Source organism: Arachis ipaensis, chromosome B05 (assembly GCF_000816755.2).
Source record: "Arachis ipaensis cultivar K30076 chromosome B05, Araip1.1, whole genome shotgun sequence".
Taxonomy (NCBI): Eukaryota; Viridiplantae; Streptophyta; class Magnoliopsida; order Fabales; family Fabaceae; genus Arachis; species Arachis ipaensis.
The window spans coordinates 134,953,950-134,961,894 of NC_029789.2; positions in this window are offsets into that span (position 1 = coordinate 134,953,950).

Consider the following 7,945-nt stretch of genomic DNA (forward strand, 5'->3'; position numbering starts at 1 on the left):
ATTTATTTTTAATGTATTTATTATACATTAATCAAAATATATATTAGTAGTAATCTTTTTTATAGCATATGTTAACTAAAAAATCTTATAGTAATTGTTTTTTTAGTAATTAACCATAATTGCGAAGTGTTCTGCTGGTAGATATTGTCCACTTTAACACTCAAAACCTCACAATTTTATTATTGATGGAGGGACAAAAATTACTCAACCCATCAAATATAACAAGTCCTATAAAGAAGAGATCTCCACATTTTTATAAAGCATATTTTGTTCTCTTTTTCAATTTATGTGGGACTTCATATTCAGTCCATTTGGTACTTGCTTAATTAAAGTAAGCTATTTTATCCTTTCATCACTTGAAAAATTGGCCTTGATTCTCTCCAATTGGACTTCTGTTTTAATAGGCTACATCTTCGAACTTTCTCAGTATTGATGCATATGAATAGATAATGCATCACTAATAAAGTCTTTGTTAAAAAGTCCCTCTAGAAGTGCTTAGAATATTTTCTCTTCATATATATGTGAAGCCTATGTCTAAAACAATACCACCACCATGAGAGGTGAATATGTCCATGGAGGACACTCAAGAGCGCACGACTCACAGCAGCAGCAGAAAGGAAAAGCAAAAGCGAGTGGAAGGAAAGGAAAGAATGTGAGAAGATATCAGAAGGGATGGTATGAAATTTATGGGAGACTCCTTTTTGGTGCCTAGAGAGGAAAAATGGATGATAGAAAAAGAGGACATTCAGGGAGGTAATGTAGCGCTAAACACATCGTCTTGCGTTGTAGTAAAAGGAGGAAGAAGGCATGTGGTAGGAACCAAGATGGAAGAAGATGGTAGTTCTCTTCAGAAGAAGACATTATAGAGCTAGCAAAGGAAGGAGCCACCGAGATACAAGACCAACACATGAAAGGTATAGAGAAAAGTCAAAATCATGAGATAAAAGTGAAATGTGTAAAAGGTATTTTCAACTTTTTCATTAACGAAGCTGCCGTGAAAACCCTCAAACACCCTTGGTGGAATAAGCTTATTGTAACGCTACTAGAAAGGAGGATTTCTCTGCCAGTTTTTACTAGGAGGCTTGAAACCATGTGAAAAAACAAGGAAGCTTGGAAGTGATCGATATCCGTAATGATTTCTTTATTGTTAAGTTTTATTCTCAAGAGGACTTGGATTTTGCTTTGACAAGAGGGCCCTAGAAAATATTTGATCACTATCACTGAAAACCAAATTTTAATCCCATAGAGGCAACCGTAGATTACATCGCCGCGTGGGTGCGGTTGTCTGGACTGGCCATCGAGTACTATGAGAAAGAGATGTTGTAGAGAATAGACAATGTAGTAGGAAGAACTTTAAAGGTTGATGCAAATACTACTAGCAGAACAAGGGAAAAGTTTGCGAGGTTATGCGTCGAGCTTGACCTAACAGAACCCTTGATTTCTCAATACTCCATCAATGGAGTGAAGTATAAGGTGGAGTATGAAGGCCTCCACAATATATGTTTTTTGTACGGTGTTGTAGATCACGAAAAAGTAAACTGCTCAATAAATAAGGTGTATGAGAAGAGCCAGAGTGATGCAGCAATGGTGGAGAAAGAAGGAGGTTATACGACAGAGAACAATAACGAAAGAAACGGTGGGGGAGATAAGGGTAATGCAGGCATTTCAAAAAATGATAGGGGTAAAGGTGTCATGGAAGAGGAAAATAGTGTGTATGGCCCTTGGATGATGGTCAAAGAACAATACACGGCAAAAGAACTGAGAAGAATCAAGAAAAAGAAGGTAGTGGAGGAAAGGGGGAAACGAGCAAAAAGAATGTGCCTGGAGGCAATGGTACGAGGTATCAATTTCTTACAAGATGCGAATGAAGAGGCTAATGATGCAAATAAAGACAAAGCACCCAATCAAAAGATTATGGAGAATGTTTTCCGGCAACAACCAACGGATCCCATGAGACAAAGCCAGCCCAAGACCAACCCTATGGTTTAAAATGGTGCTAAAAATAAAGCCCAAAACCAGGCACAAAAAAAAAAAGAATCCAAAACCCAAAAATCAACCAAAGAAAATCAAATGAATAATAACCAGAGTTTATCACAAGCCCAAGCTAGATCAAGCCCAGACAAAACCAAAAAAGCCCAAATGCTAATCCTACCCAAGAACCACCATGTAGCCATTTTGTTACAGAAAAAAACAATCACGTGATCCTTATAAGCCCAAATCCCCAGACCAATACCAATGGAACCTCACAACAGAACAATCAAAAAGTATCCCAACAACAACCCCATCTTTCACCCCTGAATCTCTCTAGCAACAAAACCAGTGAACTCCATATGAAAGAAGAATTTGTGCCAGAAACACTACAAATGGATGAAGACATAGAAGAGTTGGTGGAGCCAGATCCAAAATCGTCAGACCTGAACTCCATAAGTTCAGAATTGATGGTAAAAGCTCTACGACAATATGAGCAATGTGAAGGAGCTGAAAAGGCAATGAAAGAACCAAATCCTCAGTTGGAGGTAATGGAGGGAATGGAGGACACAAACAGTGAAGCCGAGAGGATGATGGAAGGTGTTCTGCACTGAGCTTTGTAGGTGGATAAGCCTTATTTTAATCTTTTGTATTAATGATAATCATGTCCTAGAACTGCAGAGGGGTGGCGTGTGCTTCTTTTTGCCGAACCCTTAGATAAATTGTTAGCTTGCATAAGCCCAATGTGGTGATTTTAGTCAAAACTAGGTGCAGTTGGGACGTTGCTATCAGAGCCATTAAAACTTTTGGCTTTGATTTTTGGCATGTTGACAAAGTAGTGGGTTTTAGTGGAGGAATCTGTGTACTTTGGAGGGATCTTGACATTCAGATAAATGTGATTGAATCCAAGAACCAATATGTGCAAATGGGAGTGAATAGAGGAAGTGATAGAGAATGGCTTTTAACAGCAGTATATGCCAATCCTAATGAAAACAAAAGAAGAGATACATGAGGAGATCTAAAAAATTTGCAGGGTAGTATATAGAAGGAATGGTTCGTAGTAGGAGATTTTAACAACATTGCAAAACTATGTGAGAAGAAAGGCTGAGGAAGAATAGATACAAATGCTTGTAGGCGCTTCAAAAAAATAGGTGAATGATTGTACCTTGATCGACCTAGGAGCAGTGGGAACTAGATTTACTTGGAAGGGCCCAAAATGGGATAATTTGAAAAGAGTGTTTAAAAGACTTGATCGTGCTCTAGCAAACATAAAATGGAGACTGAGATTTTTGGAAGCGAGAGTGGATGTGTTGGCTAGAGTGAAATCGGATCACCATCCAATCTTAGTCACCACTAATCATATGGAAAGTAAAGTTGGAGAAAAGCCTTTTCGATATGAAGAAATGTGGAGTATGCATCCGGAGTTCAAGAATTTTATAAAACAACACTGGAACTATCAATATCAAGAAGACAGAGAGTTGAATGGCTTCATAGAGAAATTAATCAGATGGAACAAGGATGTGTTTGAACATATTGAAAAGCAAAAAAGAAGGATTATAGCGAGAATTGCTAGTATTCAAAGGACAAGGAGTTATGGGAGGAATAAATTTCTAGAAGAATTAGAAGGGGAGTCAAATAAAGAACTTGAAGAATTATGAGACAAGGAGGAGACAATGTGAAAGCAAAAATCCAGGGAACAGTGGTTGATCGACAGGGATCGAAGTACGAAATCTTATCACACTAAGACGATAATTCAGAAAAAAAGAAATCGAATCTTGAAACTTAAGAACAACGATGGTGATTGGATGACCGAGCATCAAGCTCTAGTTGATTATGTGATGAAATTCTTCAAAGAATTATATAAAGAAGAGAACCTAGACTCAAGCAAAGTAGAAGAAGAAAGTAGGTATCCTATGCTAGATGAGAATATAAAACACAACCTGACAATAATACCAAAGGCTATGGAGGTGAAAGGAGCAATATATAATATAGGGTCTCTCAAGGCTCCGAGGCCGGATGGATTCCCAGCTGCCTTCTTTACGGAGAACTGGAAAATAGTGGGGGAAAGTGTAATCAAGTTGGTGCAACAATGATGGAGGAATCCGAAGTTAATTAAAGATTTGAATACAACTTTGATAACTCAATTCCGCCCTATCTTCCTTTGTAATGTGAATTATAAGTGCATTTCAAAGATAGTGGTGGAAAGATTAAAGCTAGTTCTGAGGGACAGAATTCTCTTTTTCAGGCAAGTTTTGTTTTAGGACAAAAAATCTAAGATAATATAATAATAGCAAAGGAGGTTGCTCATATAATGAGGAGAGTTAAAGGAAGAAAAGGCCTAATGGCGGTGAAATTTGATTTCGAGAAAGCCTATGATGGATTAAGTTAGAGTTTTCTAGAAGATTGTTTGGTAAATTTTGGACTAGATGAGTTGATAATTAAAATAATAATGAGTTGTGTGCAATCTATGTCATACAAAATTTTATGGAATGGAGGAAAAACCAATAGCTTTTAGCCCACTCGCAGAGTGAGACAAAGAGACCCGATTTCTCCATATCTGTTTGTGATAGCCATGGATGGGCTGTCTCAAATGATAGAGAATTGGGTGGACAAGGAAAGATGAAAATCAATAAGAATAGGCAGATTAAGACCAAGCATATCTCATTTGCTCTTTGTGGACAACTTGCTAGTGTTTGCTGAAGCAACATGGGAGCAAATAGAGGAGATTCAACGTTGTATGAACAGATTTTGTAAGCTCTCTAGATTGAAAGTAAGTGTGGCAAAGACACATGTGGTATTCTCCAATAATATAAGAAGAAAAAGTAGAGACTCAACTTTAAAAATCTGCAATTATCAAGAGAAACCAAACCTAGGACGATACCTTGGTGCTATGTTCACAAATTAGAGGAAAGGAAAAGAAAGATTCAAGAATGTAATAGAAAGAATACAAAGTAAGCTAAAGGGATGGAAAGCTAATTGCTTGCCACTAGCAAGAAGAATAACTTTGACCAAAGCTACTCTAAGCTTAATTGCAAATTTCGAAATCCAACATAATAGGATACCAAAGGGAATCTATATACAGCTGGAGAAAATGCAGAGAGAATTTATCTAGGAGAACACATAAAATTAAAGAAAAATACATTTGATAAGTTGGAACACTCTATGTCTCTTAAAAACTGGGAATGAAAAATATATAGAAAGTTAATGATGTTTTTCTCATGAAACTAATTTAGAAACTTGTGACTAATTTCAACAGCTTGGGGCTAAAATTTTTAGTCACAAATACATCAAAGGAAGAGAAAATACTAGAAAAGTTCAAAGCAAACAAGTTAACTCTCCACTCTGGAAAGAACTGGTGAAATTATGGCCTATAGTTACACAGAATTGTAGCAAAATGATAGGAAATTGAGAACAAACATCTTTTTGGTTTGATAACTGATTTCTAGAGGAAGGATACCTCTACGAAAGCAGTCAACAATGTACAACAAATTCATCTGGAAGAAACTGTAGCAGATTATATTGATGATGATGGGGATGGGATATACGAAGGATGGAGAATAAGCTACCGAGTTTGATTATAAACAAGATTAGACTATTCCTCCACCAAGATAGAACACAGAATATTCTTTTAGATGGAAGCACAATACTAGAGGATAAGTGACCATAGCATCAGCATACCAAGTGCAAACAAAAGATTAACAGAAAGAAGAAAGAGGCATATGGAAGGCCATTTGGAGCTGGAAAGGGATGGAAAGAACCAAAACCTTCATGTGAAAACTATCCCATGAAAAATTCTAACAGCGAAAAGGAAGATGGGAGCACATCTAACATGCCACCATTGCCAAGGCAAAAGAAAACCATAATACATGCGATGAGGGACTGCCCAAAGACAGCCAGAATATGGTACAAATTATACATCTAGCAGCAGCGACAATGTTCTTTGGCACAGAATTGTTCAACTGGATAGAGTTGAATTTGGAAAACTCTGTGGGGATATCTTCCACTTTTTCTTGGAGGGGTGAATTCTTCATGACATGTTGGTGGACTTGGAATTGGAGGAATAAGGAAGTTTTCTTTCCCCCATTCCAGAGGTCTACTAATGTTATCAAAATAATTAGAAATAATATAACAAATTATCAGGTGGGTTGTATTAGAAAGAGAAGCGGGAGAGAAAGGCCACTCCCGAGAAGAGAGGAAATAGCGTGGAATCTACCTCCTAGAAGGTCCTAAGCTAAATACTGATAGGATGGTCAAGTTGAAGAATAGTGAAGCTGGCTGTGGAGAATTGTTGCGATATTCTCACCCAAACAAAGGTGAACTAACATGATATTCTCACCCAACCAATTCACTTCTATCAAACCCTATCTCAACAACGGGGACCAATATATCAATGGCAATCTAAAACAAGTCATTGTCTAACTCAGTTATCAAACAAGGATAAAATATTCTCGCTCTACTATCACATCCCTAACAAACATAGGGGACCAACATACCAACGGCAACTATTGCCTAAATCAAATATCAATCTATCAATTACTCAAATATCTATCAAGTCGAATTCAAACAATCCAAACCAAAGCAATCTCACCAACACTACCCTCATCAACAAACAGTGAACCCCTCGAATCCTCACATCCTCACTTACCCAGTTATAAGAGTCGTGATCCTCAACTTTATATTTTTTCTTACCTACAATTCTTTCAGAAAAGCGAAAAGAAGAAGAAACAGTGGCAGTAACACAAACTAACCTCTTTTACGCATGCCTTTAAGACTCCAAAACGCTTCAATAGGAAAGTAATGCCACATTTAATGAAACTATTCAGTTCCATGAAAAACCCTAATCATTGCATCTATTAAATCAATGGTTCAAAATTACATTAGAAAAACTAAAGGCACAATCAATGATAAGACTATTACACTTTTTAATACACGTTAACTTCAAATCACGTCTGAAATTCAAATTATTTTATTCTTTATTTTTATAAAGTAAGTTGATTTGGAGGCTCCATACCTATAACTCAGACCGCCGAGTTATAACTAAAAAAACTCAACCTGCTTTATCAAAATATAGCCAGGCTAAGCTTGGGAGCTGTGATATGGCCGCTATAACTCATCCTTAATACTATAACTCGGCAGTATACGTTATATGGCCGTTATAACTCGTCCTTAATATTATAACTTGGCAGCATACGTTATAGATCAGTTATCAATAATAGGCACCAAAAGAAATATTGTAATGCCCTGATATGTTATTACTCTCCATTAATGCGAATTATTGAGAGTATAACTGTCAATGCTTCATCCCAAAATATAAAAAGGAGGTAAAACATTTATTTAATTCATTGCATTTTCTGCAAAGCTTATTACTCATTTATTAACTTGAGTGTCAGAATGCCTTTTGCAGGTATTCACTCCTTTATTTTCTTCTTATCGACATATAACTCATCCCAACAAAAAATTTACAAATACTCATTAGCACACAAATTATACACCAACCAACCTCTATCAGAACAGTTACCATTGTATATGTAGATATATACATACATATGTAGTGTGCAACAGTTTTAATTATTATGTATCCTATATATGTTGTTTGTCTAAAGGGGGCACTCATATATAAATTAGAGATATATGTAGAATACAGAGAAATATTCGTTGTAAAAAAAAAAAGAAAAAAAAAAGACCCACATAATTTTTTCTCTCTCACTCTATGTGTATGCATATTTGATTTTATATATGTATAGGACCAACCGAGCAAGTACCTCGACTAAAATGTCCTATACATGTATGCACCAATTTAACCCTTAAATCGTCTTCCTTATATCAATACTTTATCCATCTTCTAATTACGTTCACTAAAATTAATTTAGTATTATTAGTTCAAAATTAATTAGCGTCACTTATATAGGATTTGATGCGTTTGACATCTCATGATGCCTGTATAATAGATGCGGTAATAATAAAAATAATAATATCT